This window comes from Triticum dicoccoides, chromosome 5A, assembly GCF_002162155.2.
Source record: "Triticum dicoccoides isolate Atlit2015 ecotype Zavitan chromosome 5A, WEW_v2.0, whole genome shotgun sequence".
In the NCBI taxonomy this organism is placed as follows: Eukaryota; Viridiplantae; Streptophyta; class Magnoliopsida; order Poales; family Poaceae; genus Triticum; species Triticum dicoccoides.
The window spans coordinates 39,281,620-39,295,444 of NC_041388.1; the positions used below are offsets into that span (position 1 = coordinate 39,281,620).

At 43.0% G+C, this 13,825-nt stretch overlaps 1 long non-coding RNA gene across 4 annotated transcripts; it reads right to left on the reverse strand.

Moving 5' to 3' along the window:
* Positions 1–2,587: 2,587 nt before the first annotated feature.
* Positions 2,588–6,468, reverse strand: LOC119298963. Of its 4 annotated transcripts, none has more exons than XR_005146046.1 (5): positions 6,416–6,468; positions 6,187–6,277; positions 5,735–5,864; positions 3,275–4,330; positions 2,588–3,127 (listed from the first exon to the last, which is right to left on the reverse strand). It is a non-coding gene; the product is annotated as an uncharacterized LOC119298963 (long non-coding RNA). The 4 variants fall into 4 exon arrangements; XR_005146048.1 differs by having other exon boundaries at positions 3,002–3,769; positions 4,217–4,330; XR_005146047.1 differs by having other exon boundaries at positions 3,002–3,400; positions 3,710–4,330.
* Positions 6,469–13,825: the final 7,357 nt, after the last annotated feature.

Consider the following 13,825-nt stretch of genomic DNA (forward strand, 5'->3'; position numbering starts at 1 on the left):
CCAAAACCCTTTTTATTGTCCGCGCCCTTTCCCTTCCGAAACAGCCACCCACATTAAGTGTCCGCTTCGCATTGATGCCGCCCCAGACCGAATGTGACTTCTCACTGGCGCCGACATTTAATCGGCTAGCCAGCCTAGGGCGTCGCCTGTGACGTGTCCTCAGTGTCCGCGCTTGTTCAATGCCGGAGAGACGTTACTAGACAAGCTGATATCTATTGCGCATGTCCAATACCCGTTCATCTGTTTGCCGCCATTAAACAGGTACGCCGCCGAGAAACCAACTCCGGCTCCCGGACACTTGGCCTCGCGGGCATCCGCTATTTTAAGGCAGACACACTTGGCTTAAACCACACCACACCAAGTTTGCTCCACATCTTCCTTGATCCCGTGCACCACATACGCCATAACCGCGAGCGGGAATGCGTTGCGGGAGAGCCTCTCGACGGAGCAGAAGCTCGAGATGGCCGCGAGCGGCCGCTTGGCAGAGCCGTCGTGTCTGGTGAATAGATACTGGCATGCCGGCCAGCTCCCCGGAGGCCTCCGACAACGACCCCACGATGAAGACGGACTTTGATGACGACTCGGCGCCGCGTCCGCGCCTGTTTAAGCCGGCTTGACCATGGAGCAGATGCACTTCAACGCCGCCATGACGGAGGAGCTACCGATGCCAACGCCTATGTCTGCATTTTGGTAGGCGTAGGAGGAGCAGCGACACAAGCTCTTCCTCCTCGAGCAGCATCGGCTGGCGGATGGCCAAATCTACGACGAGCGCGCGAGCGAGGAAGCCGTGGCTATCATGGTCGCAACGAACCCCAACTTCATCGTCAAGCAACGGGCGCTCTACGAGGCCACGCCGCTCAGGCCGCCGCTCGCAACACTGTCCCGGTACAGCTGGACTCGGCCGCAGCCCAGTCCGACGCAGATATGGCGTTGGTGGCGCATGCAATCGCGAACGAGAACGTCGCCAAATGCGCATCCAACGCGCCGCCAACGAATTTTTGTGGGCAGTAGTGGGACGACGAGCGTGTCGCCCCATCCACGTCCATCGTGGGTCTCATGTTGACCGGCGACAGACAGGTTGCGGACTTCGACGAGGAGGAGGAGTACATGGGAGGCGGCGGGGCCTCGAGTCCCAAATGGGCTGCTCCGTCTCCCATGTTATACTGCTCCTCGCCGGCGATCGCACCTTCACTTCACAGGTCTCGTTCCCGTAGCTCGTAGAGACGGCGAGATGGACCCGGTGTTCGCCGGAAGGGAACTACAAGGACGTGGAGGATGGGCGCCGCCATAGGCTAGGTTTAGGTTCAATATTTTTCTAAAATGGAAAATGTAAAAAAATTATAATGAATGTGCGCCGGTTTATACGAAAACCATCCGGTTTGCACGAATTTCATTCAGTTCGTTAAAATATGTTTCGAAATGTATGCAAATATGGTCTGATGGCTGATTCCCGCATCAGCGTTCATAAACTGATCCCCATAGTACACGAACGGATATCGTGTCACTTTGAGGGTCTACTTTAGGGATGCCGTTAATCTTAAGCAGTGTGTTGTAGCTAGTGGACCCGTGTGATACTCGTGGTTACAAATTAACAGAGATATTGAGTCCAAAATGGTTTGGCATCCCACGGGCGAGCAACACGCACCTACATCTGGGCAATTTTTTAGTTGGTTCTCTGAGCGATTGAAAAGCATGCACTTCACACACGTTTCCACCGTACACGTACCCTTCTTGCAATCCAACCAAAGACGGCAAAGCTATTGATATACGGCAGAGCAATGTGAGAGCTCAGCGTCGAGCACTGGTTCGTACGGGTGCCTTATCCATGCATACCATCTCGGTCTCGCTGCATGCTGCACGTTCCAACCGCTGATCGAGACAAAAGCTGAAGCTAGCAGCAGTACGTGGACAGCTCAATGTCCACGAAACGGATTGGAAACCCCTTTATACGTTTCGAGCCAAACACGAGGGATCCATTTTATACGTTTTGAAACAAACACGATGGACCCCTTTGCACGTTTTTCTTATAATATAGAGAAAATAGTTTTATCAACCATAACTATGAGAGAGGCTATCAGAACCCTACGATTGCCTTGAGATGGGTGCATTCAAATTATAAATTCAGGTGACTTACATATGCACCGGCGGGGCTACATGTATTCCTGCAAGTGCCATGGCCCTTCCGACCTTGACAAAATGCCTGAAGAATTATTTTTTGAAAGTGCTAAGTAGAAAAAGTATAGTCTTTGGCCCCCTCAAGATTGCTGTATTTGCCTTCTGCCCTTCCAGCATTTCTTCTCTAGCTCCGCCACTATACATATGGTTATTGTAGAAGACTAATTCTATACTTACAGGCGTTTTAGTTACGGATTTGATCGAACTAGAGGTTGGGGCTCCACCTGGTGGCGCCTCTTGAGGCAAGCCTATGCGCTCCCAGCTTGGTTATGCATATGGTTCAGACACCGGCATTATGTACGTGGACATTAGCTCATGAGCAGATTAAATGTCTCACAATTTCCTTATGCAATCACCGTTAATAAATTAGGTAAAGAAATTCCACAAACAAATTTGCTCTCATTTTGCTTAATTAATACATAGCCAGGTCCAAAGATTTACATACTCACAATTTGAAGAACATAGGATACAAATCATATATATGTAGAATCCCTTGTTTGGTCTCCATCAACAAGCAACACAGAGGCCAAACATCTCGCAGCAATCAACGCTTCCTCGACATTCAGAAAAACGATGTATTAATGCATCCACAATTCCACATTGCTCCAAAATATTATCATACTTCTCTACAGAACTATATTTAACTGATGGGAATCAACTTGGCGTATTACAGTATCTGCTAGCAAGTCAGAACATTTATATTCAAAAACTGATAGTTTGTAGAACTCAACTGAGATGAAGCAGCCACCTGACCCCTACAACCAGGTCACTGATATGTTCCCAGTTAGTGAAAAAAATTACATTCTAATCATCAGAACCTTCGTGCTCGTATAATATTTTATTTTTGCATTGATGTAATTAATATGTAGAATCAACTTAGGTGTACAAATTACCTCAACAGCTTGTTTTTTCTCAAGCAAATCGTGCGCCAACAATTCCAAATCAATAGGCCCTAGTTGTCCATTAAAACTGAGATGTCAAAAAACAGCTACTCATTTCATTTTCAGGAATTAATATATCTCATAGCCATGAATGTTATCATGTTGATAGCAAATGAAAACACAGAAGCTGCACAGGTTACAGGGTGCTCAATGCTCACTCTCCACGGATCCAAAGCGGATGGCGAAGATATTATTCTTGAACTCATAGTCCGCAAAATCCAGAGTGTGCCACAGGCACGACCTGCCGCTCCCAGCATGCTCCTGCATCTTCGTCGTGGTGACAACTACACAATATCAAGATATAAGAAAAACCCAACTATCGAATCTGCAAATCAAAATCACATGCACATCATCGTAACAACTAAATGTCCAGATAGTTTGAATTTTCATTTTTAGCAGGGAATGGTAGTTCTGATTGTTTTGTGTATTCTTAAGCAGGAGGGTAACAAACTCTTCATTCATCCAACAGGGCCTGAATCCAGCCAGCTGGGAGTGCACAATACACACATATCCTTGAGCTAAAGCTTGATTCTCGGTAGAACTGTATCTTCAGAATTCAGCAAAAAAAGTTGATGCAAACCTAGAATGCATACCTCATTTGTTTCCGACCCAGTATCAATGTAACCATCAGTAATAGAAAGTCCAACAAAATTCTGGTCAACAAGAATACATAAATTAGTCGCTAAATTAGCCCCGGGAGCACCTTCTCGGTGTGATTGTGTGCACTAAACTTGTTATAGTATATGTTAACGTCTTTAAATGACAGGTTGGTTGGCTTATTGAGCAGATGAGAAAGAGTGGCATTTTAGTGATTAAAAAAAGAACACAGAGTAATAGACCTGCAGTAGAGGAATGTTCATTCATAAAGGAAGGAAGCTTAGTACTTTCATATGAAGCAGATCAAGCATAGTAGTTTCATAGATGCTAACAGGTTCATATTAACAGAGAAGGGCCAGTCCGGTGAATGACCCATCACCGACACGACCAACGGTTGAGATCAAGGTTTAGCAGTCTCAAAAAGGTGGACGGTCTCGAAAAGTAGAGTCAGAGTTCGTCTAATAGTTTTATGGTGTGCGGACAAGAGGTTCAAAGAACATAACTCAAATATCAAGGAGCATGGGTCCGAGAGAAGCTTGGGCCAGCCAAATCTTGATGTACTGACTATTCACAACTACACACTAATTCCAGCTGAATGAGTTTCCTTTCTGCAGAGACTGAAGGAAATAAAGAAGACGTACATTAGAGAATGTAAGAGAGAACAATTTGCAAACTAAGAACAACTCAAACGCCAAAACTTTAGTTAGCTGAGTAATAAGGTATAACATCATAGATTGCTTACCCCTGATTATGCCCTTACTGAATATTTATTAAATTAATCACACAATGTAACTTCCATATGTCAAAGAACAAATATAGAAATCTAAAATCTAGCACAATAAGCATTCATGACCAATTACACAAACCTAAGTATGAAGTGCTTTATATGGGTCTGCCCTTTGCCGCCCATTTTCCTTATGTACCAAGGTTGTCCACTATCACATTAATTTGCAGACAGGAGAAATAACACAGCTATGTGACTACGTGCAAGATAAGAAGAAAAGAGTCAAGAGCACAACAAATGTGATATCAGAGGGAAGGTATTTCCTAAGAGTAACCTAGCTAGATTTTCTTGTTGCTATGGCAGAGCTCAAAAGAGTCACCAGGGAAAATGAGATTAAGGAATGGAAGGGGAAATGTAATCAATATAGAGTAATATCTAAGCCAACACATAAACCAATTCAGAAATCAGATAGATATCAGAACAAAATCGTCAGTAAAACTGGGGAACAAAGTAGCTATGTCAAATAAACATATTTATCAGTGTCATTCCATCTCGACAAGGGTACAGAAACTTAACTAAACCTGGTAAACTTGCAAGATCTACCTCTGCAAAACATACTATGAGAATGATTGTCCCTACCACGACAGCCTCCAATATTGTACTCTTCTATGCCGCCACCGTCTCTCTTTGAGAGAGAGAGAGAGAGAGAGAGAGAGAGAGAGAGAAGCTGGAAATACTATTCCATCAAGAAAAGTAATACAAAGCCAGGGATAATCTTCGGTTTTGCCTTAGCTCCACATATTTTCTTAGTTGTTATACAACTTCCTATTCTTTCAGAGCCCTCAATCTATTTACTTTCCTCTCTTTGCTTCATCAACACACCTATTACTCCATCAATCATTAATGGCATGCTACATACAACACATGGCATGGCATCTATCACATAGTATCAATGAGCTAGCTGGTCTGGTAGTTTGTGAGAGGAAGTACATGCTGAAATTAATTTTTTGAAAAATCAATTGATGAAACTGAAGGAATGAGGTCAGTTTCAGAAATAAAACTTAGCAGGAGTTAAGGAGAAAAATTTTGTGAGTCGAATAAATCAGAATTGGCCACATACACACATGTAATGTTTTCCTTTCAATGTCCAATTGCACCAAATAAACACACCAAAAGAAAACAATGAGTAGTCAATTTCCTGGTTCAGACATATAAAGAAAACAAATGGAGCTTGATCCTCGTCATGATGCAGCGGAGAGTAGGGGATCAATGTAGATCATTTAGCAAGTATGCTCACCTTTTCATGAGTGTTAGGCTCATCTACGTCCATAGGCTGCCCATCCTCCTTATCTTCCTCCTCTTCCTCAAAATCATCTTCAAGTGCACTTCTTCTTGGTTCTAGAGTTCTAGAAGCTTGAAGGACCCATCTGTTGAAAAGATCCATAAAAATGAATTTGTGAAGCATATGGAGCACATCAAGAGGCAAACATGTATTTAAGATTATGTTGACCAGTGGAAAAAAGAAAATATCTCTGAACCAAAAACATATTACAGAAACATACATGACAATTATGTGTGCAACAGAGAGAGGCAATTATTAACTCCAATCTCAAAAGCAATAAGCATCTATTTAAGATGTGCGAGAAATTGAGCAGCAGCAAAGGGCACTGTAGATGCAGATGTGGCAAACAAGATAAATTTCAAGTGCATGGCAGAGGCTCACTCCACGTTAGGACGGAAAAAACAGACCTTTTCTGAACGCGGGGGAGGGCAGTGTCGCAGCTGTACTCCTTGGTCATGAGCTCATCAATGAACTCATCAAAGTGTGTGAGTGTGAATTCTGAAACGAATATAGATGATCAAATGAGTAAAACAACCACATACCCCCAAATCTGACATTTCATACACCTAGCTTGCTACCAGCATAAGTATTAAGTAACAATCTGAGATCCAAAGAAATAAAGTTTGGAGTGCATACTTCCATCGCTGAGCTTTTGACTAATCTTGCGGTAGTCGTTGTAGAGCGGCTCGGTTCTCGATTGGTTGTTTCTTGCCTTAAGCCACTGGCTGGTCGTCCCCTTATATATACGGGTTGACGCCCTGCGGCCTACAGAGTCCCGGCCGGCTCATAAACAGTGTCCGGCTCGGCGACTAGTTACTTCTACCTTATAGTACAAGTCATGCCATCACGGCGGTTTATCTTTACGGGCTTTAAGTCGCCTATGGGCCTTTAGACCCTTTAGTGAACCGCCATCTTCATGCCTTGGTCTTGGGCTTCTGATGAGCTCCTCTTTGCGTAACCCGGCCCCTCCTGGGCGTCTTACACAAATAGTTATATCCCCAACATAAGGCATATTGGGCTATTAAAAAGCTCAACTATGATTTCAAACTTGCCAGTGAGAAGAGGTTATTTGATATTAGCTCACTTGATGAATGGAGAACCCAAGTTATGAAAATGCCAAGTTGTTTAAAGAAAAAGTTAAAAGATGGCATGATAAAAGGATACAAAAGCGTGAGTTTAATGTAGGTGATTATGTATTGCTATACAACTCTCGTTTAAGATTTTTTGCAGGAAAACTTCTCTCTAAATGGGAAGGCCCCTACGTTATCGAGGAGGTCTATCGTTCTGGTGCCATAAAAACCAACAACTTCGAAGGCACAAATCCGAAGGTGGTAAACGGTCAAAGAATTAAACATTATATCTCAGGTAATCCCATAAATACGGAAACCAATATTATTGAAACCGTAACCCTGGAGGAATACATAAGGGACACTTTCCAGACCGTTTCAGACTCTGAAAAGGAATAGGTATGTGGTACGGTAAGTAAACTGACTCTAAAACAATTTTTAAGGCAATATTTCTCTGTTTTGAAATATTTAGAAAAATAGAAAAAAAGTAGCAGTCCGGGAAGGACACGAGGGCCCCACGAGGGTGGAGGGCGCGCCCTACCTCCTGGGCGCGCCCCCTACCTCGTGAGCACTTCGTGTGCCTTCCGGAGTCCGTTTTCTTGCACGTTACGTATTTTGGTCGGTAAAAATTCATTATATATACTCCCGAAGGTTTTGACTCCTGTATCACGCAATTATCCTCTGTTTTCGTTTCAAGCCATCCTGCTGCAGATTAGATCAACATGTCTTCTCAGGATTCGGAAGGAGAAAGCTATGTGGATGATTACTTAGCTAATCCTAAGGTCCACGGAGATGTGGAGCATGATGGTTGGACCACGGAGGAAGAAGAGGACTATGAACCCAAGGGGAAGGAGGAGACGAGCTCAGATGAAGATGAAGCCCCATTACCTCAACCTGGGGACATGCATGTGGAGTTCAAAAAGTCACGTCTCCCTGATAGAGTAAAGAAACCAAAGTTCGAGTTTATCCCTTTTCGTCTCTTGCAGGAAAATAAGCAGGAGCTATGCAAAAAGATATTAACCCTAGAGTGGGAGACTGATGATCTGAGGGATTAAAATGCCGTCCTCAAGCGCAAATTAAGGGAGAAGTCTATGCCATCAACTAAGTCAACGACACCACCACACTCTTCTTCACCGACAAAGGAGACATAATCACATGGGTATGGGCACTCCCCTTGGCAACTGCCAAGCTTGGGGGAGGTGCCCCGGTATCATATCACAATAGTAACTCCTATCTTTACCGTTTTTCTTAGTTCGATCCTATTAGTAGTATCTTGACCTAGTAGAATAAAGTTTATGGCATGATCTAGTTTTGAGTTTTTCTTTTTGATCTCTCTATGTAACCGAGTCCGTGAGCTATATATAATAAAGATTAGTGTTGACTCAAGGGCTTGATTATTTTGCCATGATCTTGAGTGAATAAAAGAAAAGAAGAAAAATAAGAAAAAGAAACAAAGAGTTCATGTTGATCTTATTGAGAGTAATGACTTCACATAGAAAAATTATGATGATTAAAAGTTGTTGGGAGTTGGCAGACATAGCTTTGGTCATCGTTGCAATTAATATGAAGTAATAAGGAAAGAGGGGTTCACATATAAATATACTATTATTGACATCTTTTATGATTGGGAGCACTCATTAGAATATGACATGCTAAAGAGTTGATGTTGGACAAGGAAGACAACGTAATGAGTTATGTTTTCTTATATCTGAGATAAAGTATGTTGTCAAGGATCCTCCAACATGTTGAGCTTGCCTTTCCCCCTCATGCTAGCCAAATTCTCAGCACCAAGTAGAGATAGTACTTGTGCTTCCAAATACCCTTAAACCAGTTTTGCCATGAGAGTCCACCATATCTACCTATGGATTGAGTAAGATCCTTCAAGTAAGTTGTCATCGGTGCAAAGCAATAAAAACTGCTCTAAATATGTATGATTGATTGGTGTGGGAGAAATAAGCTTTATACGATCTTGTGATGTGGAAGTAATAAAAGTGACGGACTGCATAATAAAGGTTCATATCACAAGGGGCAATATAAAGTGACGTTCTTTCGCATTGAGATTTTGTGCATCCAACCATAAAAGCGCATGGCAAAACCTCTGCTTCCCTTTGCGAAGGGCCTATCTTTTATTATCATCTTCTACCTTATGCAAGAGTCATGGTGATCTTCACCTTTCCTTTTTCATTTTATCCTTTGGCAAGCACAATATGTTGGAAAGATTCTGATATATGTACCTAATTGGATGTGGGGGAGCATGAGTTATTATTGTTGACATTACCCTTGAGGTAAAAGGTTGTGGGGCGAAACTATAAGCCCCTATCTTTCTCTGTGTCCGATTAAAACTTTATAACCACAAGTATTGCGTAAGTGTTAGCAATCATGAGGGACTAGATGATAGTTGAGTATGTGGACTTGCTTTTAAGCTCTGACATAGGTTCTTTCTGATGTTATGATAAATTGCAATTGCTTCAATGACTCAGATTATAGTTTGTTGGTTATCAATAAAATTTATGATTTGTACTCTGCATTGTGAATGAATTATTACTTGAGCATAAGAAATCATATGACAATATTCATATATGTTGCTGTTATGAGAATAATCATGATGCCTTCATGTCCATATTTTATTTTTTATTGACACCTCTACCTCTAAACATGGGGACATATTTTTCATTATCGGCTTTCGCTTGAGGACAAGCGAGGTCTAAGCTTGGGGGAGTTGATACGTCCATTTTGCATCATGCTTTTATATCGATATTTATTGCATTATGGGCTGTTATTACACGTTATGCCACAATACTTATGGCTATTCTCTCTTATTTTACAAGGTTTACATAAGGAGGGAGAATGCTGGCAACTGGAATTCAGGGCTGGAAAAGGAGCAAATATTAGAGACCTATTCTGCACAACTCCAAAAGTCCTGAAAATCCATGGAACATCTAGAGGAAAATAATGAAAAATACTTGCCAAAGATGAAGACCAGGGGGCCCACACCCTGTCCACGAGGGTGGGCCCCCCCTAGGGCGCGCCCCCTACCTCGTGGGCCCCTGGTGGCTCTCTGATGCCCATCTTCTGCTATATGAGGTCTTTCGATGATGAAAAAAATAATAAGCAACCTTTCGGGACGAAACTCCGCCACCACGAGGCGGAACCTTGGCGGAACCAATCTAGGGCTCCGGCAGAGCTGTTCTGCCGGGGATACTTCCCTCCGGGAGGGGGAAATCATCGCCATCGTCATCACCAACGCTCCTCTCAGCGGGAGAGGGCAATCTCCATCAACATCTTCACCAGCACCATCGCCTCTCAAAACCCTAGTTCATCTCTTGTATCCAATTCTTGTCTCCAAGTCCGGGATTGGTGCTAGTAGGTTGCTAGTAGTGTTGATTACTCCTTGTAGTTGATGCTAGTTGGTTTATTGGGTGGAACACCATATGTTCAGATCATTTATGCATATTATTACCCCTCTGATTATGAACATGAATATGCTTTGTGAGTAGTTACGTTTGTTCCTGAGGACACGGGAGAAGTCTTGCTATTAGTAGTCATGTGAATTTTGTATTCGTTCGATATTTTGATGAGATGTATGCTGTCTAGCCTCTAGTGGTGTTATGTGAACGTCGACTACATAACACTTCACCATTATTTGGGCATAGAGGAAGGCATTGGGAAGTAATAAGTAGATGATGGGTTGCTAGAGTGACAGAAGCTTAAACCCTAGTTTATGAGTTGCTTCGTAAGGGGCTGATTTGGATCCATATGTTTCATGCTATGGTTAGGTTTACCTTAATACTTTTGTTGTAGTTGCGGATGCTTGCAATAGAGGTTAATCATAAGTGGGATGCTTGTTCAAGTAAGTACAGCACCCAAGCACAGGTCCACCCACATGTCAAATTATCAAAGTACTGAACGCGAATCATATAAACGTGATGAAAACTAGCTTGACGATATTCCCATGTGTCCTCGGGAGCGCTTTTCCTTATATAAGAGTTTGTCCAGGCTTGTCCTTTGCTACAAAAAGGATTGGGCCACCTTGCTGCACTTTATTTACTTTTGTTACTTGTTGCTCGTTACAAATTATCTTATCACAAAATTATCTGTTACCACTTATTTCAGTACTTGCAGAGAATACCTTGCTGAAAACCGATTATTATTTCCTTCTGTTCCTCGTTGGGTTCGACACTCTTACTTATCGAAAGGACTATGATAGATCTCCTATACTTGTGGGTCATCAACCAGGTTTCTTGCATTTGTGGCATGTTCTCTTCTTGTGGTCATGAGTAGATGCTTCATCATTTCTTGAGCTGGATCTTCAAGACTTTCTGAAGCCTTTCTTCTTGGAGAACTTCTAGAACTTCTTCACGAGCATAGCTAGCTCCTTTCCAATGTCTTCAGGATCACCAAAACTGCAGTCAGATTCTTCTTCAGATGAGGAAACAACCTTTGCCTTCAGAGCGCGAGTTCGGCCATAGTTGGGACAATATATATCTCTTTTCTCAGATAATTGGAACTCATGTGTGTTGAGCCTCTCAAGTATGTCAGGCGGATCGAGAGTCTTGAAGTTAGGGCATTCTTGAATCATTAAGACTAGGGTGTCGAATGAGCTGTCAAGTGATCTCAGTAGCTTCTTGATGATTTTGTGCTTGGTGATCTCAGTGGCGCCAACTATGCGAAGCTCATTTGTGATATCAGTGAGGTGATCAAACGTAACCTGGACATTCTCGTTATCGTTTCTCTTGAAGCGGTTGAAGAGGTTGCGAAGAACACCAATCCTTGAGTCTCTCTGAGTAGAGATGCCTTCGTTGACCTTGGAGAGCTAGTCCCAGACTAGCTTAGCAGTTTCCAGTGCATTCACATGGCCATACTGTCCTTTGGTCAGATGACCACAGATGATGTTCTTGGCAGTTGAGTCCAGCTGAATGAACCTCTTGACAGCAGTAGCGGTGACGCCTTCACCGACCTTGGGAACACCATTCTTGACGACATACCAGAGGTCGACGTCAATGGCTTCAAGATGCATGCGCATCTTATTCTTTAGTAGGGGTAATTAGTGCCATCGAAGACAGGGCACGCAGCAGAGACCTTGCTTATCCCTGCAGTCGACATAGCTAAAACTCCAGGTGGTTAAACCGAATCACACAGAACAAGGGAGTACCTTGCTCTGATACCAACTGAAAGTGCTAGTTACCGACTAGAGGGGGGGTGAATAGGCGATTTTTATGAAAGTCTTCAAAACGCGGAGGCTTTGAAGACAAACAGTAGAAATGAACCTATTGATATGCAGCGGAAGGTAGACTACCCTAGACAAGCCATAGTCAAGTAAGCAATGAAGTGAAAGCACGAGGACTATTAGTAGCTAGGTAGTATGGATTGGAACGGAAGATAGTATGAAGCCAAACAACTAACAGTCTACACACAGTGAAGCCAATCAGGTTATGCCAGCAAGCAATAAATTCACGAAGACAAACTGTAAAGTAAAGAGATGATAAGGATAGAACCAGTGGCTTGGCGAAGACAAGGATTTGGTAGACCAGTTCCAGTTGCTGTGACAACTATACGTCTGGTTAGGGAGGCTGAGATTTAAGTTAGATGACCGCGTCTTCACCTTATTCCCCTTGAGCTAAGAACACTTAGTCCTCGCCCAATCACTCTAGTAAGTCTTCAAGGTAGACTTCCGAACCTTCACAGACTTCATTCACTGGCAATCCACAATGGCTTTTGGATGCTCAGAACGCGATGCCTAACTGGCTGGAGGATTCACAGTCCTCAAGTGTAATAAGTCTTCAGGTCACGCAGACAGAAAGACTTCAGTGATGCCTAATACTCTGTGGCTCTGGGTGTTTTGGGCTTTGTCCTCGCAAGGATTTCTCTCTCAAAAGCTTCGGAGGTGGGTTGCTCTCAAATGACAAAAGCCATGCACTAACTCTGAGCAGCCACCAATTTATGGTGTAGGGGTGGGCTATTTATAGCCAGGAGGCAACCCGACCTGATTTGTCCAAAATGAACCTGGTTCACTAAGGAACTGACACGTGTCCAATGGTCAGATTTCAAACACACACGGCAGCTTGACTTGGCCTACAAGTAAAGCTGACTCATCCAGCTCTGGATAAGATTTGCTCTCATTGTCTTCGCTCGAAGACATAGGATTTGGTTAAGCATCACTTCAGTCACTCTAACTTTGTTCACTTGGACCCCACTTAACAGTACGGTGGTTCCTATGAATCAACACAGAAGAAAAAGGAACTGCGAAACAACTATGTCTTCGCACTCCAGAGTATTCATACAATCTCTTCTCATGGCATAGCCTTTAATGTGAATATCTTCACATACCACCATTGTCTTCAATGTCTTCACACATTTGTAGGGGTCATCTCTGGTAGGTAAACCAAATCAATATGGGACTACTACCTGTGTTATCCTGCAATTCTCACAAACACATTTGTCCCACAACCAAGTTTGTCATCAATACTCCAAAACCAACTAGGGGTGGCACTAGATGCACTTACATTCCTGACAAATCTGATGCGACATGTCTTCATCATCATGTTTATGAGTGGAAAGACCACTCTATTAGGTTCTCGAAGGTTGACGAGATGGTGATGGTGCAGGTAGACATCTCTCACGAAGTCCATGGCCTAGTCAGTTATGCGGGGTTCATCCCGTAGGTTGGTGGCAAGAAATAGTCTGCAGAGTTTAATTAGTGCAACTTTGCTTGTCTGTAGTAAGTACTATTGTTCAGTACTTGATTTGTGTTTGTGAACCCTGTATTGTTTAGTACTGCCGCTTTTGGTGTTTGGTGAGTCCTGAGAACAGTCTATGTTAATGTCTGTCCACTCAATTCAGTTTGTGTATTTTGAAGTATCTAGATCATTTTTTTGTGAGGACGGTTTATCAACTATGGTTACACTCCAATATCTGTATGCATTGTAAGGTTTATCGCACCCACCAGGATTTCCAATCCCATGGATGTTCGGTCCATACG